The sequence below is a fragment of the Chanodichthys erythropterus genome, chromosome 8 (assembly GCF_024489055.1).
Source record: "Chanodichthys erythropterus isolate Z2021 chromosome 8, ASM2448905v1, whole genome shotgun sequence".
Taxonomy (NCBI): domain Eukaryota; kingdom Metazoa; phylum Chordata; class Actinopteri; order Cypriniformes; family Xenocyprididae; genus Chanodichthys; species Chanodichthys erythropterus.
Genome location: NC_090228.1, coordinates 31,817,746 through 31,837,990, shown reverse-complemented (window position 1 = coordinate 31,837,990; position 20,245 = coordinate 31,817,746). Strand labels below are relative to the sequence as shown.

Below are 20,245 nucleotides of genomic sequence, written 5' to 3'. Positions count from 1 at the left end.
AAGTTTGGGGTCAGTAAGAATTTTTATTTTTATTTTTTTGAAAAGAAATTAAAGAAATTAATACTTTTATTCAGCAAGGATGCATTAAATCAATCAAAAGTGGCAGTAAAGACATTTATAATGTTACAAAAGATTAGATTTCAGATAAACACTGTTCTTTTGAACTTTCTATTCATCAAATAATCCTGAAAAAAAATATTGTACACAAATATTTTGTACAATTGTACACATTAAATGTTTCTTGAGCAGCAGATCAGCATATTATAATGATTTCTGAAGGATCATGTGACATTGAAGACTGGAGTAATGATGCTGAAAATTAATTCATCTTTGATCACAGGAATAAATTATTTTGTCAAATATATTCAAATAGAAAACAGTTATTTTAAATTGTGATAATATTTCACAATATTACTGTTTTTTACTGTATTTTTAATTAAATAAATGTAGCCTTGGTGACTTCTTTTAAAAACATTAAAAATCTTAGTGGTTCCAAACTTTTGGACTGGACTGTAGAGTACATTTGATTTACAGTAAATATAATAATTTTTTGAAGTTACTTTTTCTTTAAAAAAAAAAAAAAACAAGACCAAACTTATGTCTAAAACATTCTTAAATTACAACCATTTAAATTTAGTGTAGTGTTACGTATATTCTCAAAAAAGGGAGCAACAGTTTTTTTAATATGGTTACCTTAGACTTTTCCACTCTTAGGGTTAATCCCTTTTTTATACCCTAAACAGGCAACGTGACTCAGGAGTCACATACATTTCAAAACGTGCTAAATAACAACATAAACAACATATTTTTTCTTCAGCACCCTAAGACAATGTTCAGAATTAATGTTAGCAGTAATATATTTTTTTTTTTTCAAAAGAAAAGTAAGTTTAATATATAATTATCTACTTCAAAATCTGAATGTTCTCCACCACTGGCAGCCATGTTGGATTTAGATCAGGCTTACTAATAGATCACTGAAAACTTGAAGCAAATCATGTGACCAGCATACTTGAGACAGACCAGGCATTGATAAATGATAAAAGGATTTAATAAAAAATTGTTCTTATGCCCCAAAAAAGACAATAAAAACAAGTCATGTTGCCTGATTTAGGGTTAATAAAACACTGAAAGCGCAATACATCGCTCAATCTTGGGGATTCTGACCAGTTCAATCAAGTGACATCGCAGACTGACCGTGATGGCGACGATAACCGGCTAATTTAATGGCCTACGCGATCCTGAAAGAACCGGAGAAAAGTGCTGCTATTGGGAGGTGAGTTGTAGTCTACCAGTTAACAAACTTTATTTTGTTTTCTTTAACAAACGGAGAGCGATATTTCGGCTTGATATCTCATTTTTGAGTTTTTGTGTGGTGGTTTATGGCACATGTTTGTATGCAGCACCAAAACATATGATTGGTCAAATCGGCCCGTATTCTGTACGATATTAATTCATAAAGTGTTTTATGCTTGACTATGTACTGAAAACAATATCGACATGCCATTCTGATACTGTTCCACTGGCATAAAGTTGGTTTGACGTTAGACGTTTGATATTCGCAAATTTAGGGACCGTTTCTAAAGTTACATCCGAAATTGGTATGCACGATTCTACCCAGCAAACATTCGGACGTCTATTGGCCTTTGAAAAGATGTCCGTCCGACACGTCCCGTCATGGTTGAAAAATAGTTCCAAAATGAAAGTTGAACCGACGTCTTTGACGTCTTCTGGACGTGAACTGTGTGATATTGTAACAGTTGTTGTGCGTATATGTTAATAATTTACAGAGACACCAGATTAACGTGACGATCTCTTTTACTCATCTCTTGTTCTTTCTTTCACAGGTCGTATCCACCCACACATTTACAGATGGAGAGCGCCCTCAACAGGTAAGGAGTAATAACACAATTACCATACATCACATCTCCCTTCTTAAGAAATATATTCCTCAACAGAACAGTTTAAGCAACACAACTGCTATTGTTTTAACTTTAGAACTTACTTAGAATTTACTTTATTTTCTTAGCACTCAACCTTCTATTACAACACACAAATTACTTTAGTTTTTTTTTTCTTCTTAGTTTTAACTCAATGTCAAACTATAACTTAAATCAGTGTTGCTAACCTACTAATTGTAAACAACTTTTACACCTTATACATCAACAGTGCTTTCATGGAGAATAAAGTTTTGGTGGTCTAATCAGTCTACCATATCGTGACCTTTTGACCTGTTCTTCCTTGTACACAGTTGGTGTTACAGGTGTTTTCACTGGTGATAGTGCAGGTGACTGCACTGGAGTACCACTATCTGCAGGCTGACTGTTCACTGAAGAACATTCTTCCAGATCCAGAGAGCTTGGTTGTGGAAAAGTCATTTCTCTGGTTTTCAGCAGGTGTCGCCGGTTTCTCCTGAAGGTGTTTCCATCAGGTGTCTGAATCACATATGACCTGGGTTTTCCATGAACCCTCAACACAGTTGCTGGTTGCCAGTTGTTTCTGACTTTTACTCTCACATTGTCTCCGTCTGCTAGAGGTGATAACTGTTTTGCTCCACAATCAAAGTAGCATTTCTGTTTCAACTGTCTGCCCTTGATGGCCTTATGCACATTTCTGTACAGCTGGGGTCTCAACAGCTTTTCTGATGTAGGCAGTTTTGTTTTCAGTCTTCGACCCATCAGCAGCTGTGCAGGAGATAGTTTTACACCATCCAAAGGAGCATTCCTGTACTCCAACAGAGCAACATAAGGATCTCTTTGGCTCTCTTTTGCTTTCTTTAACAGGTTCTTTACTGTCTGGACTGTTCGTTCACTCTGTCCATTTGACTGGGGAAATCCAGGACTAGACGTGGTATGTACAAACTCCCAGTTTTCTGCAAATACTCTGAATTCTGCACTTGAGAATTTCGGACCATTGTCCGACACCACTTCATCCGGGATCCCCTGTCTTGCAAAGATGGATTTGAGAGTTGTCACTACATGTCTGCTTGTTGTCTGTGTAAGTTTGGCAATCTCTGGAAACATTGAAAAGTAATCCACACACAGTAGATATTCACCTCCATCGAAATGGAACAAGTCTACTCCTACTTTCGCCCATGCTCTGTCTGGAATGTCATGGCAAATGAGTGGCTCTTTGCTGTTACTCCGTCTGAAAGTGTTACAGATGGCACACTTCAACACGACATCCTCAATTTGCTTTGCCATGCTGGGCCAGAACATGACATCTCGTGCCCTCTCTTTACATTTAACAATACCAAGATGAGATTCATGTACTCTTGCTACCATGTCTGCTCTCAAGCTTTGTGGGACAACAATTCGCCAGTTCTTGAAAAGTAACCCATCGGAACAGGTAAGTTCTTCTCTGAACGTCCAGTACTTTTTTATGTCTGCTGGAACTTCTTGTATGTCTGCAGGCCATCCTGACTGAACTACTTCCATGACCATTTGCAACTCTTCATCTTCTGCTGTTGCAGTTCTGAATGTGTTCAGCTTCTCTTTTGAAATTGGCAAACAAACTGCCACAGAATGAACTTGTAACTCATCTTCCAGGAGTGGCTCGGATTGTTCTTTTAGGTAGGCTCGGCTCAATGTGTCTGCTATGTACAACTCTTTCCCAGGCTTGTAGCTGACACATAAATCATAGAGCTGCAATCTCATTAGCATTCTCTGGAGTCTCGGAGGAGCTTTTTGGAGAGACTTTTTGAATACTGTCTCCAGGGGCTTATGATCTGTCTCCACTTGTACTGTCTTCCCATAGACATACTGGTGGAACTTCTCGCATCCGTAGACAATCGCCAAGAGCTCTTTTTCTATTTGGGCATATCTTTTCTGACACTCAGTAAGAGACCTTGAGCCAAATGCCACTGGTTGGCCTTCTTGCAGCAATACTGCTCCCAGACCTTCAGCACTTGCATCCACTGACAGTATTACATCTTTGTTGACATCGAAGTACTTCAACACTGGGGTGTTGCTCACAAGTGACTTCAGTTTTTCAAAGCTCTTCTGTTGTTCTGACTCCCAATGCCAAGCTATATTACCCTCTAGAAGTTTCCTTAGCGGAGCACTGACGTCTGACATGTTTGGAACAAACTTAGCCAGATACTGCAGCAGGCCTAAGAACCTCATTAGTGCAGCTTTGTCCACTGGCTCTGGCATGTTCTGTATCGCTCTGACTTTCTCTTTGTCTGGCTTCAACCCATCTGCAGTCAGAATGTGTCCAACATAGCTGACTTCAGTCATCCTGATCTTGCATTTGTCTTTGTTCAACTTTAGATTCATACTTCTAATTCTCTCTAGTAGTTGTCGTAGTCTCTTGTCATGTTGTTCCATGTCTTCACCCCACACCAGAATGTCATCCACTATGTTCACAACTCCATCTAAGTCTTCTAGTCTTTGTGCAATGCACTTTTGAAACACTTCTGGAGCTGATACTATGCCAAATGGAAGTCTCAAGAACCGGTATCTCCCAAAAGGAGTGTTGAAAGTACATAGTTTGGAGCTATCTTCATCCAGCTGTACTTGCCAAAACCCATGATTGGCATCCAGCACTGAGAATACTTTGGCATTTGGCATCTCAGCTACTATTTCCTCGACTGTTCTTAATGGGTAGTGTTCTCTCTTTATGGCTTTGTTAAGATCTTGTGGATCTATGCAGATCCTGAGTTTCTCTGGCTTCACTACCCTAACCATACTATTAACCCAATCAGTGGGCTCGGTTTGTTTCACTATAACTCCAAGATCTTCCATTCGTTTCAGTTCCATTTTGACCCTGTCCTTTAGTGCTATGGGTATTTTCCTGGGAGCGTGAATGACTGGAGCAATATCTGGGTTCAGCTGTATGTGGTGTAATCCTGGTACACATCCTAAACCAGTAAACACATCTTTGTATTCATTCAGAATGTCAGTTTGGTCTTTGTTCTCTACTTTGTAAATTCTTTTAATCAGTCCGAGTTTTGAGCATGCTTCTCTTCCAAGGATAGCTGGTGAATCCTCATCTACAATTTGGAATTCTAGCTCAAACTCATCTTCTTTGTAACCACATTTGAGCATTGCCTTGCCCTTTGGCTCCATCGTGTGGCCTGAATATGTAACTAACGAGCAGTTTGACTTCTTCAGTGATGTTGTCTTGTTAGAGGTTTTCTCAAAGTCTTTATAAGACAACACGTTGCATTCTGCTCCTGTGTCTAGCTTAAAGGTTAGTATGCACTTGTTTATTCTGACTTCCTGTGTCCATTTCTTGTTTTCACTTTCCATGGTAGAGACTGTATTCATTTGTGCCAGCCATTTGCTAGCTGTTCACTTCGTTCAATTTCGATGGTGCCTATAAACAATTCAGCATCTTCTTGCTGCTCTATTTCATGGACTTTTTTCTCCATTTTCCTAGGTTTGCCTTTTTGTTTTGGTGTTTTGCACATGCGGCTAAAATGGTTCTTCCTCAAGCACTCATTACAAGTTTTGCCATAAGCCGGACACTTCCTTGGCTCATGTACATAACCACATCTTGTGCATTCTTCCTTCTCTTTCCCTGTGTGCTTGATATTCGACTGTCTGACTGTTGACTTGGTTTTCGTGATTTTGTTCACGGCCACTTCTGCTTCTTCATGCAGTACCTTCATATGGCTTTGTGTTACTTCGTTGGCCCGACAGATATTCACAGCCTTCCTTAGGTTTAAATCCGTTTCTCTGAGAAGCCTAGCTCTCACGGTGTCATTGTTAACACCACAGACAATGCGGTCTTTAATCAAGTCATCAGTTAACAGTCCAAATTCACAGTCTTTTGCCTTATTTTTCAAGTCGGTCACGTATGCATCAATGGTTTCGTTCGGTCCCTGTGCTCTCGTGAAAAAGATATGTCTCAGATACGTAATGTTCTTTCTTGGCTCACAGTACTCTCTAAACTTTTCTTTGAGCACATCAAAATCATCCACATCATCATCAAAGTCCATGGTATTAAATACCTTTATAGCATCATCTCCAGCCACGTGAAGAAATGTCGCACACTTAACTTTGTCACTCTTCTCTGCAATGCCAGTTGCAACGAGATACAGGTCAAACTTTTGAATCCACGTTCGCCAGTTTTCTGCCAGATTTCCTTCGAAACACAAACTGTTAGGAGGCTTCAACTGCTCCATCTTTTTTCTTCTGACACCATGTGATATTGTAACAGTTGTTGTGTGTATATGTTAATAATTTACAGAGACACCAGATTAACGTGACGATCTCTTTTACTCATCTCTTGTTCTTTCTTTCACAGGTCGTATCCACCCACACATTTACAGATGGAGAGCGCCCTCAACAGGTAAGGAGTAATAACACAATTACCATACATCACAAACTGCACGTCTTTTCTGCACGTCCGTGGACGTCTAAATGTGTCGTCTTCTGGACGTGTAAATTTGTTGCTGCATATTTTAAGTGTATATATAAGCCTGATTATGAAATAATCACACACCCATTGTGTAACATCGTGAAAGGCAATTAATTATGTCTTGAGGTTTAACTTGACAAAAGGTTCAAAATCGGTCCAGTCAGACCTGAACATACATTAAAAAAAATCACGTGTACATCACAAACAAGAACACATTATTTGTGGACATAAGCAAAAAAGAAGCATGTTCTGATTTAGCACTTTTTATTTTTTTGGAACGGTTTAGCATCTGTTAACCACATTAAAACAACAAGTACAAAATACTTAATTATATAAAGGGATAGTTCACCCAAAAATGAAAATTCTGTTATTTACTCACCCTCATGTTTCAAATCTCTATACCTTTCTATGTTCTGCTGAACACAAATATATTTGGAAGAATGTTTGTAACCAAGCAGATCTCACAACCCATTAACTACCATTATAGAAAAAATTATTATGATAGTTAAGGCGGCGAGATCTGCTTGGTTACATTCTTCCAAATATCTTTGTGTTCAGCCGAAATTAGAAAGTTATACAGGTCTGAAACATGAGGTTTTTTTGGTCATTTTGGGGTGAACTTTCCCTTAAACACATTTACAGCGGTTTGGCTTATTTTTTTCTATCCTCCACCCCCAGGTCTTCCTGGAGCGTGCTTCAGATGTTCCGCCATTGCTGCATCTATTACGGTGTCGGTAGTATTTGGGTTCCACCTCTTCACAGCATCTAAGGGGAGAGAATATATATATTTTTATTTCTGTTCATAACTTTGTTGACAGTCTCGAACAGAATATCCACCAACCCTGGACAGTTGCTGGACCTAAATGTGAAAACAATTGAAATAAGATAAACTTGACAGATCAACTTGACATCAACATCTTAGATGGATTCTTCAGAGAGTTTTAGGTCACTCTCTGAATCCATCTTCTTTAGAGATGTTGTAGACCTGCCAGGGTCCAGAATGCCAACTATTTGCTTAAGTTGATCTTTCAAATCGAACAACATTGAAAAGAACTTCCTTTGAAATTCTGAAAGAAAAATTAGAGTAATATGTACACACAACTGGACACCTGAATAATTAAAAATTCTTCATTATGACACTTGCAGTCACTATTTGAGTTTATGCAGAGCATAACATTTTACAGTTTATTTGGACACTTTTTCCCAGTCTTTTTTGCCTGCTGATTTCAGGTAAAAATAAGGTTGTGAAAACAAGTGCAAGACTGAATTAACAGTGAGCAAAAACACTTATTGTCATTCAATACTTGGTTTAAAACCATAAACTAGTACTTTAACAAAAATTGCATTTGCATTTTATTTTACTGGCCAGTGTTTTTTAAAACCACCACATATAATATTTCTTACTTGTGGTTGACATGGGGTAGGCGCTCCTTGAGGGTCTGGTACCACCTATTAAAAAAAAAAAATGAAAAAAGAAAATAGATAAAACATTGTAAAATGTTAATTCAATTGTGGATAGGACAACCCCATGGCTGGAACAAACATACCGTCAGGTCTGTGCTCACTCCTCGATGCAGCTGTCAAGAGGCAAAACAACATTACGAATTGCTGTTATTAATTTTTCCGGACCATCGTGTAGAAGATGTGATTCAAAGCTGAATTTGTCGTCATTACTACAGTCTTAAGAGTCACAAGATCCTTCACAAGTCATTCTGATATTCCGAATTAATGTTCAAGAAACATGTATTATCACTATAAATGTTGAAAAATTGTACACAACTGTTTATCAGGATTATTTGATGAGTATAGAGTTCAAGAGAACAACATTTATCTGAAATATAAAGCTTTTGTAACTTTGATCACAGGAATAAATGACATTTTATACTATTTTTAAAATAAAAAATAGTTATTGAAATTAAAAATATTCACAATATTATTTTATTATTATTATTTATTTACTTTTTTTTTAAATGCAGCCTTAATGAGCAAAACAGACTTCTTTCAAAAACAATCAATTAGTACAGTTTCCAAACTTTTGACTGGTAGTGTATATTGAGCTGTGTTGTCACTAAGGTGGACTGCGTTTAAAATAAGATGTGACTAAAGTTCTCACATACACTGGGGTGCCCTCTGGGATGGGGGCGTCCTCTGGGACTGTGGTGCCAGCGACGAATTTGGGACAGGAGACAATACTGAATACACATTACAAACAAAAGGTGTGAAAAATAATACAAAGCTATTTAAGGCAGAAAATGTCACATTAATTGTTGAACACTGTAAGTGTACGATTAATTAAAAATCCTCTTTATGTGGATGAAATTAAACAAGAAAACAATACTATGGCTCTTTCGGTTGCCCCAGATGGCCTGGAGAACGTTTCATAAGTTCTCCGTCTGGCAGATGGCTGTTCGTTATGTGAACCTGAGAGACAAATTGCACGTTATTGCAAATTGCAAGTTATTTAAGGTCAGAAAGGTCACATTAATGATTGAATAACATCATAACTGTACAATTACCAAAAAATAAATAAAAATCATCTTTAGGTGTATGACATTAAACAAGAAAACAATACTATGCCTCTTTCGGCTGTCCACGATGGCCTGTAGAATGATTCCTGATTTCTGGAAGATGGCTGTTCATTATGCGACCCTGCGAGACAAATTACACCTTGCATGTAATTTCATTAAGTACAATAAACATACACATGCAAAATGTATTAAAAAAAAAAAAAAAAAAGCACATAGTTGTCTAAAATATTAAAATAAATCACTTTTTAAAATCAATATTTTGGGATATTATGTTGATATTCAGGCAAAACCTGGACTCATGGAATACATTTTTACAGATACCTCTAAATGAGAATGACATATTAAAGGCAAAAGTGACATTTTTTTGTGTGCTATCACCTGTGTAAACAAAATACACTGAAATAATTTATGTACATTTTTGAGTTTCATATCTTTTGGTACTCAGAGGACATGATTAGCAATTCTAAAATTACAAAATATTTTAAAGCAGTTACTGAAAACAAACATGTTCGAATCCAGCTAAACATTTCAATCTCTTTCAGATAATTTACTTTCTGAAAGAAACTCTCAAAAGGCTACATTAATAATTTACAGTAATAACTTTGACTGTATCATTAAATATACTTTATACTATGGTGTACCATGTATAAATTCAAGGTAATTTCTAGCCTAACGTTAGCTAATTTTAGCCATACCTGGTGAATTTCAGTTGACAATGTACGCATCATTTCTCTCGGTTCCTTCATGTCAAACACGTAAAACTCAAGCACGTTAATCAAATAATACAAAATGTACTAACCCAACAGTAGATTTTATAAATATATACAGACACAACTCCCTCCTCAATTGCTCCTCTCCTCGTGGGTGTATGTTCCAGGACAGGTGAACGCTTAACCACTATCGCGCGAAATAATCATAAATAATCATCTTTCTCTAGAGTTTTTTTGGCGGATTGGCCAACCATCGTAAAAGGTGCATGTCCGCCACCTACTGGTCTGGAGTGTGAAACGTACACGGTTTAACTATAGAAGAATAAATAAATAAATAAAATAATCCTGATATTGTATACATAATTCAAATCTTCAAACTCTTTCCAATAATATTGTCTTTTTTAAATACTTAAACTTCTCCATATATTCTTTATTGCATTACTTTACAGAACTCCCATCAGTTTCTTTTCTTGGAACCGCAAGATAATCTATCCTATCGCGGGATTTTGGAATATCCCCAGATGTTGGCAGCGCAGTTTTTGCAATTACTGAGACCTATATGGTGACCGGATATATATCTGTTTTACATGTATATGCGTACATTCCATGAAAATAATAACAACGAATAGACCTACATAAATCAGGTTGAAATAATGACTAAAAATCAGTAGCTTGCAATCACTTTACCACACTGGGCACTTTATGATTACAATTTATTTAAACAAGATAAATTAAATATATTTACTTTGTATACAAATCATGTATTTCATAAAGAAAATTATTTTTTCCCCCTGCTAGTCTTGCTTGACGAGACGTGTAAAAGACGTCTGTGGACGTCTATTCACAACCTCTTAAAACCCTCTTAAAAACTACTTGGTGCACTTTATTTAATTAAGTATTAACCAAGGTGTAATCACAGCTTTTGCATATTGAACAAGGATTTCACAGAGGGTCATGACGGACGTGTAATACACGTGTAAAAGACATCACCTACTGACGTCTTCTCACAACCGATTTACAACAGGGTATATATTAAACTACACGCAGCTAAAAGTCAAAGTAACAATTATACATGCAACCCCGTTGAACTATAGACATGTACAAACATATCTGAATGCATTTTTAGGAAATGTTCTGTGTTACATATTTTTACCGATTTATGCCGTCTTACGGCGACTATTTTTGGCCGGGGACACGACGTCGCCGTCGGACAAATGTTTGCTGGGTAACTTCAATAACATTATAAAACACAGGGAATAATTTACAGTCATAAAACCAACTGTAAAGTGTTCATCTACATCTCAGCTATGATGCACACCTTTTATATTTTTCATATTTATTAAAATAAACTGTCAAATCATGTGAGCAATTCCATGCAAATGTAAACCTTGCCATGAAAAAAAAAAGTTTTTACCAAAATATCAAAACCTGTTAAGTTATCCATTTAGGTCTGTATTATATTTTATTGATGTGCTGTCATGGGAATTTTAAGGAAAGTGCTTTGTTTATTCACCACAAATGAGGTGTGCACAGATACTAAAATTACATTTTCAACCAAACATATTTCATGCTTTCAAAAGATTAATCAAAGACTCCCTTTTTTACACTTAAAGTTAACAGTAAGCATTTTGCAGAAAGATGGGGGCATGACTGAGATACTCTTACTTTGTTATAACAACACTGCCTTTTAAATTTATAAGGGCTATATTTAGGAAGTCACAACCCTTCAGTGCTGTGTCACGTCCGTAGCGATTTACAGATTAAGTTTATATTCTATAATAAATATTAATTCAAATAATTTGAAACTTTCTGAGCAAAGACAAAATATGTCAATGCTAATTATGATTTACAATTCATTTAACTTTTTTGCTCTAAACAAACTTATTGATGCGTTACGGACGTGACCGTTACGGATGTTTCATAATAAATATAGGCCATGCATGTGATATGACCAGCGCATATTTGTTCACCATGATATTGCTGTTAAATTTACTGACATATATTACATTGATCTCTATTACTGTATATTGGAACATTTCAGAAAACAAATTATTCTAATAACATTTTAGAAATAAATTTTTAATAACGAAAACATCATGAAAACATACATACCATAATGTTAGCATTATTACCTGAAAGATTATCTGAGAGCGAGAGAGAGAGAGAGAAAGAGAAACGTGATGACGAGTTTCCCTCACTTCCCTTCCCGCGCGCGCCCTCTGTGGCCAAGAGGAGTTATTTCTGAGGTGATTGTAGATCTATTTCTGGAGAAATCTCTACTTTATTTGCAGTAATTGGTAAGTAATTTCATATTTACATGTATATACACTTTAATTTAGAGAATAGGGTATAAAATACTATATATATATATATATATATATATATATATATATATATATATATATATATGTATATATATGTATATATATATGTATATATATAATCATTGCAGGACACTATAGTTAATTTATGTAAGTGAGGATTGCAAAATAAAGTAAATTGTGACACATTACACCTAAAAAAAATCTTCATACAGTGGACTACCAGTAAAATTGTTAAACATTTGGGACCAAAAATTATTCAGACACTTTGACCTGACTATGTTTTGCTTAAGTGTTATCTGACATAATTACGATTAATTTTTTTCTGACACAGAAAAAATTCTCGCCATATTTTACAATTTTTAAACTACAAGGTGTCTGAATAAATGCTGGTTACACCGAACACACTATGGCCATGAAAGAATCAGCTTAGTCAGTTTTAACCATTTTTTATTACAAAATATCAATGTTAATAACTGTAATTAACAATACAACAACAAAAATAACCAGTAATAACAAATACAATAACAAAGAAACAACAATAAAATTAATTTACATATACATCTCATCCTACAGTACGCAATGGCAAAAAATAATGCTGAAAGACAAAGGGCATTCCGAGAGAGGAAGAGGGATAATGAAAATTTCAAGGAACAGGAAAGGAACAGAAAAAAAGCAGAAAGACAAAGAAAGAAAGAAACACAATCAAAACAAGAAGCAGAAAGAGTCAGGAAGCTTGCAAGACTAAGACAGAAAAAAAGGCGTTTGCTGAAGAAGTCACAGATTCCTACTTTCCAGGAGTCCCCACAGAATTCACCATATAAATCAAGACAAGGCAGTAAAACGAGCACTTAAAGCTTTACCTAGCAGCCCCTCGAAAAAAATTTACAGTAATAAAAAAAAAAAAAAAAAAATTGCAACATCACTGTGCCTTCTTCCAGAAAAAAAGAAAATGAATAGTATGACCAGCACAACTACTACATATGATAAAGTCAGGGAGTTCTATGAGAGAGATGACATCTCAAGGCAAGCACCAGGGATGAGGGATGTGGTCACAGTCAGAAGGGGACGAGTAAAAAAGAAAATCCAGAAACGGCATTTAACAATGTCTATTCTAGAGGCCTACCGCTGCTTCAAGATTGAACATCCAGAGTCTATAATTGGGAAATCTAAATTTGCTGAGCTTCGACCATCTCATGTACTCCGGTGTTCAGATACTCCAAGAAATGTTTGTCTTTGCCGTTACCATGAAAACATTAAGTTGGCCCTGGATTGTGTACAACATATTATTCCAAGGCAAGCATTCCAGAGCACACAGAATTTTGTTGAAGCTGTGGCCTGCAATCCAGACAGTCCCCACTGTATGTTAGGTCAGTGTGCTGAATGCATGAATGGCAAGCTGCTGGAAATGAATGTCCTCCGTAATATCCCAGAGGAAGAAAAACAAATGAATGTGACCTGGTACACAAGGCAAGCAACAGGAGGGCTGCCGAATAAGGTCCAGAGGAGTGGCACACTAGGTGATGTACTTGGTCTTCTCAAGGCAGCTGCTACACTGTTTTGTTAAGAGAAAACAAAGCACATTTTTCCAGGCCAAAAAATTACAATCAAAATCAGACAAGGAAACTGTGGTGCTGCAGGTAGATTTTGCCGAAAACTACACCGCTGCTTACCAGGATCAGATCCAGTCAGCACACTGGCATCAAAGGCAGGTCACAGTGTTTCCCTCTGTACTGTGGTCTGATGGAGATCCAGAGTCATATGCCATAGTGAGTGACAGCCTGGAACACGACAAGAGGTCTGTGGCAGCATTTCTCACAAAGATTGTGGAAGACATTCAAGAGAAACATCCTGCAATGAGAGTGATGCACAGATTTAGTGATGGAGCTGCCTCTCAATTTAAAAACAAGTTCATCTGGTGTTTCCTGTCAAACACATTCAAGGAGCTGTTTCCATCTTTAAGAGTACAGTGGCACTTCTTTGCCACAAGCCACGGCAAAGGTGCAGTGGATGGTGTGGGAGCAACAGTGAAACGTGCTGTTAACACTGATGTCCTCAGCAGACAGGCTATCCTTGTGACGGATGCTGCTTCATTTGTAGATTCTGCAAGGAAAAGTTGCCCAAACACTAAAATCAAACTGATTGCATCCACTGAAATCACAGATTTTATAGAGCATCATAGGCAGATTGATAGATGGGCCAGTACCACACCTGTTTCGGGCACTCAGTCAGTCCATCACATTGAGCCAGTCTCATGGGGAGAAGTGCGACATAAAATCTACTCCGAGGCAGAACAGTCAGGTGTCCATACATTTCTGCTTCCAGAAATCACATCTGCTGAAAGTTCTGGACACCAGTCCTCTGAGCTCCAGTCAGCAGCTGCAAAGAACAACTGGAGATCAATTAAAACTGGAAACTGTGTCTTGGTCCAGTTCAAGGCAAACAAATCATTCAGACAGTTTGTCGGACTTGTTAACGACTGGGACCAGGAGGCAGTGGAAATAAGGTTCTTAAGAAGGAACAACAGTGCTGGATTTGTCTAAGTCTTACCTGTGATGGAAGATAAAGCTTGGGTGACGCCTGACCAAGTGATTAATACTTTCAACCCAAAAGTAGACAAGAGAGGGAGGTAAAACTTTGAAGAGGCAGTCTTTGCAGAATAGAGAGGAAAAAAAACAAACAGAAGTCATCTAATTAATCACATTTGATCTAATTAATCACATTTGTTCTCATTAATTTGATATTTTGCATTGTTTGTTGTTTTCCCTTGATTCATGTTTTAAACTGCATTCATATTTGATCATTTAAACATCTTTACAATATTTAGTAACATGTAAAAAGTAAAGAAAAACAATTAATTTACATATTTTTTAATAAATCTTATTCATAATGATTCATAATGATTCATGTTCATAATAAGCAATTAATATATACTGTATGCTTACCTTTCCTGGACATCTGTTTTACAGAGCTCTTGTTGCTACAGAATGGTCAGTAATATTCAGTTAGAAATGTTGACCTTTGTAGAAAAAAAAAAGTCAATTTTATTTTTTTCAATTATTTATTAAACACGTTCACAGTAAACAATAAATTAAAATATTCTGTGCAGTGCACTTTATGCTCACCTTTTTCTTGACTTTCACACATAGTTTTACTGCTTCTTCTTAATCTTCATAACATCCAAATGCCAGCCATTATTAAACTCGGTAAATCATGCATAAATGAAATGAAGTATTAATTTTGATTTTGAGACAATGTAGAACATGTCGGTTATTCTTACAATGCATTGGCTAATATTGCAATTATTTTTACAAACATAACGCAGCTTTTACTCAAGATTGCGCATTCAGCCACACAAAATGGGTATAAACAGTACGATCATTTTGACACAAAACATAATATTGCGATCATTGTGACACACGTTTGTGTTTTGCATACCATTCTCCACACGGTTTGTCCTATATAGACACAGGCCTACACACTTATACAATCGGACAATGTCTCAATTCATCTAACCGTGGACTGAGAGGAAACCGGCGATCTCCGGAACTTAATGATATGATATTTAATAGCTGCTGATGTACCTTAGAAATTTTATATGTTCTGGGGTCTAAAGTAAACACCACATTAGCAAGCAGTATCATGTCCGAATTGCACACGCATTTAACAGCACGAGAGATCCGCGTGAACATAGGCTAATCTATAACACAGTGATTTCAGTGTTAATTTGATTAATTGTGGATCCTTACCGTACTGATGTCTCAAAGGTAAAAGTTTGTTGGTTTAAATATCCAGCAGAGACCGACAAATAGGTCTCTGTTAAAGTTTTTAAAGCATTTTATCTGATTTTCCACAGTCAGGCAAGTGCCGATTTCAGATCTGTCACGTCCGTAATGGAGAGACGTCACGTCCGTAACCATGCTTTTTCCTCATAAATGCAAAAACAAAAAATAAATAAAAATAAATAATTTATGTTCTATAGAGAGCCAACCCTTATCCTTTCAGTTGGTATTATTTCTTTTGGCTTGTGCATTTTAATTCGCAGAATTTCTTCAAAGTATGTTGTCACCCAAAATCTGCATATTTTTTTTGTCACGTCCGTAACGCATATTTATTTTCCTCTTCTAAAATACAAAACACGTGTACAGACTGATATTTTTCTGATGCCTGAATTCTATGATTAGGGTTTTAAGAAAATATAAAGAGAGGGTTCAATATATTGATAATGAATACATTCTATGAGAATTTATATTTCAAGTTTTGACCTCAAATGTCACGTCCATAACGCTGGAATTGCTCATGTGTAAAAATGGCTATTTTTCACTACTGTATATACATAAATATGCCAATATTCTACAAAAAATAGAACCAAAATATTGATGTCTTAATAATGAAATGATTAACAGAACGGATGATACACAAACATTTCAATTTATTTTCAATTTATTTTCTTCATTTTATTTTCTGTCTGCTGGCCACCACTGACAAATTTTGTTTTTTTGTTTTTGTTTAGAAAGCATGCAGGGAACTATGTACAATATTTGTATACAGACAGATTGCCAGTTGGAATGAAAGAACTTATTTACATAAAGAACACTTCCATTCAACCTTCTGAGCCTTCTTGAACTGTCTCTTAGAATATTTTGGATCATCAGTCATGCTCCATTAACACCGTCTGTCACAGACACGAATTGCATTTTTAATTTCACCAAGCTGATTGCACTAAAAAACCCCGCAGTAATCATGCTTTCAGTCCATCTCAAGTTTGATTTTGACGTAACATAAAGTAGTGATATATCTAACCGGGTGATCTGTTTACTTACTTTTCAATTAGTCTTCCGATTGACGCCATCATTTGTTCAGTCAAACCTACGCGCGGAACGCGAACGTCAACGAGAGGCGGGATTTATCGCACAAACCAATCATATCCAATCATAACCAATTACATCCAATCATAGCGCGATGGAGACATTGCCTCCTCTCACGTGACTTTCCCCCATTCATTCTCAATTACCCCCCACAAAACCCACCGCACGCTGGGGTTCTGATGATTTTCTATGGATTCCTATGAGAGGAAAAGGAGGCATGACTCCTCTGTGTAACTTTACCTGCGGGTGTCGTTGTTGGGCAGTGTTCCTTAAGAAATACGCGTGACTTGCGCTCTTTTTAATGTCATAATTTGTAATATTTGTGTTGTTTTATATGTAATATGGATTATTTTCTCATCCTATTTTTTTGAGGAGGCACTGCCTCCCTTGCCTACTCAGAGGAAACACCCCTGATACAGTTATTATGTTTAGCTGTGTTGGCAAATGATACATATATTAATGTGATAATAATGGTACACATATTTCTGTGATAAAACAAGTCTATACTTTATACCATAATTTAAATGACATTAAATGGCCTTTTTTAAATTAGAAATAACTGAGGTTTTTAGAAGTTCCTCTGCCATTGCCAATCGCAGATGTTCTAATTTCTCTTTGGAAAAGTTTAAACTCAAATGGCAAGGGATATTTGGGAAAGCATCAACAACTTGCTTTGCCATCTACATAAAACAAAATTAACTTATCTTGTTTTGTCCACCACAGCAGCCATGCATACAAAAAAAAAAGATAAAAAGGAAGAAAATAAAAATAAAAACAAAAACACGCATAAATGATAATCAGTACTCTGTTCACATAATCTGCAATGAACAAACATTAAAGAGTCTAAGCCTCCACACAATATAGAGTCAACTCTGACCCTTCCTGTATGTAGCCTTATTCTTGTACTTATTCTTTGTTGTCTTAGTACACTCTAAAGATCTTATATATATATATATATATATATATATATATATATATATATATATATATATATATATATATAATCAATATTCTTCTCCACAAATTTATTTGTAGTACATGCAGGAAAACCAATCTGCATAACAAACACTCCACAGCTGTACCAGTCTTGTTGCAATGAATGGTTAATTTTTCCTCCATTCCATTTTATGTCCACCCAGTCATTTTTACTGAGAGAGTTTCTTCTCATCTTGAAGTACTCTCTAGACAAAGTAAATAAATAAAATGAATATTCTTCATGCAAATAGCATTTTTATTACTCCTAATGTAAATGTAGAGATAGATGACAAGTAAGTGTTTCGTTTCCTGGCTCATATGGTATTTTCCCGATCGCATCCCCACTGAAACTTTTTTTAAACTAAAGAGACACATTATGTTAGCCAATTCAAATTAATGTGCTGCATATGCTCTCTCTTTTAAATTTATTAGAAAGGCAACACTATCCATTGTACTTGTGGTGCATAAAACACAAAATGTGTGAGAGGAAAAAAAGTGAGTCTAAATGATTGACAGGATAATATTAAGAATTAAAACATCATTACCTACTAACTTCCTATATATAGTATATGGTATTTATTGTCTTTGCATGTAGTATCTCACCATGACTCACTAAACACTTAATTATTGTGAGATGCTTGCTACTTACAGTAGAAGTCAATAGGTACATTTATTTCAAGGATTTGACAGTGGGTTTTTTATTTTTATTTATTTTTATTTTTTTTAACTCTTAAAATTATAAGGCTAGTATACGGAAACAATGTCAAAGACTCAACACCTGTCATTTTATTCTTACGAAAACAACCATTTAAGACCCAGAGATTTGTAAACTCTATGCCAAGTCTCTGGAAAACCAAGAGAAGTGATTTTTTTTTTTTTTTTTCTTTCTCTCTCTCAAAACAAAGTTCATAGCATTTTATTCACCATTCAATACACCATGACAAGAAACAGCAAAAAAGAACCAGTGGGCCTCTTTACACTAGGGGTTAGGCATTAAGGCTTCTTTTTTCTCTCTTATTTTTTACCCATAGTTGTTACAGTACATAAAAAGCAAAAATGTTACTGAAATCTCCAGGCTGCATGCATGGATTTTGCTTCTTCATTGTGTCCTTCTGGGTCAACCACAAACACCTGACTGGATGCTGCATGGAGATACTGTGCAAGATAAAAAAAAAAAAGGAAAAAAAGAAAGTTTTTTGAAAAAGTCTGGTTAATGAATGAATTAATTAATTCAGTCATTCATTCATTCAGTGATTTTTCAAACCAACCGAATTATGATCGTATTCCATACAGAATAGAGTAATGTTATGTCATGTATATTAAAACAGGCTTATAAAATGTATTCACCAAAAGCACCCAATGATTCCGGTTGACATTCAGGAAACTTATAATTCCCTCATAGTCATCAAAGTTCACCTGTATTTTAAATATAAAAACACATTTCATTTTTATGTAACTATCTTTTAATGTTTTACATCTTTTACTATTAATGATAACTAAAGATAAAAAATATATTTTTTACCTTTGAGAGACTATGTCTCCGTACTTGATCTCTTTCACCATTAATTATAATATCTGCTGTGAAGTGATCTAGTACATAAATCCTTTGTCCATGGTCACTGTTGTTCGCCAATACTTGAAAATAGCATTGGATTGTCTAAGAACAAAAGATCAGAAATAAAATAGATTAATAAATAAATAAATAAAACCTTTTTCACAACAAACTTTGAATTTGGTTTGAGAAAGCTTGACCAGAATGTTTGAAAAAGTTTAAAAAAATATGAAGTTTGAAGGTTTTTAGTTTGAAGTTTTTAAATCTGTTTTAAAGTTTACATTTTTTGAAGGCAATACAGTCTGTCAGAAAAACAGATAGATATATAGGTTCCGTTAATGTATGTCTGTGGATGTCACTGTCACCGTCTGTCTCACCGTCCCCAGACTCCATTTCCCAGCATCCCTCTGTATCCACACCTGCACCCATTTAGCTCATCATCAAGGATTCCCTTTAAAAGACTCACTCCTCCTGCACAGATTTGTTTGTCCTCATCTTTGTTGTGTTAGTTGTTCTGTTCCTGTGTTTAAGTATTTTGATAAACCTTTGCTGCTGTATTTGATCCTGCATCCTCTCTATGATTTCAACTAACCCTGACAGAAGGACAGACCCCATGAATATAGATCATCAAGCAGCACATCCTTCTCTCATGGCTGAAGACCGACTGTGCGGACTGCGGCAGAAGGGCAGGCTGTTGGAGGGTTATGTGGAGGAGTTTCTGGAGGTCAGTTATCAGGTGGGTTGGGATGCATTCTACAATGCTTGTTTTCTGATGGGTCTGGATGAGGATACTACTTGGTATCACAAACCTGTTTGTGAATTCTCCTTAATTGAATCGACAAATTTTGTTCTTTATTTAAACGCTTCTAATTTTGAAGTTGAAGTAAATTATTATCCTCATCCAGTCCCATCAGAAGCAAACAAGGCC

At 35.9% G+C, this 20,245-nt stretch overlaps 1 long non-coding RNA gene across 1 annotated transcript; it reads right to left on the bottom strand.

Annotated features, from left to right (window-relative positions):
• Nucleotides 1-14,283: 14,283 nt before the first annotated feature.
• On the bottom strand, nucleotides 14,284-14,945 carry LOC137024781 (uncharacterized). Its single transcript, XR_010895753.1, has 3 exons — nucleotides 14,868-14,945; nucleotides 14,473-14,572; nucleotides 14,284-14,301 (listed from the first exon to the last, which is right to left on the bottom strand). It is a non-coding gene; the product is annotated as an uncharacterized lncRNA (long non-coding RNA).
• Nucleotides 14,946-20,245: the final 5,300 nt, after the last annotated feature.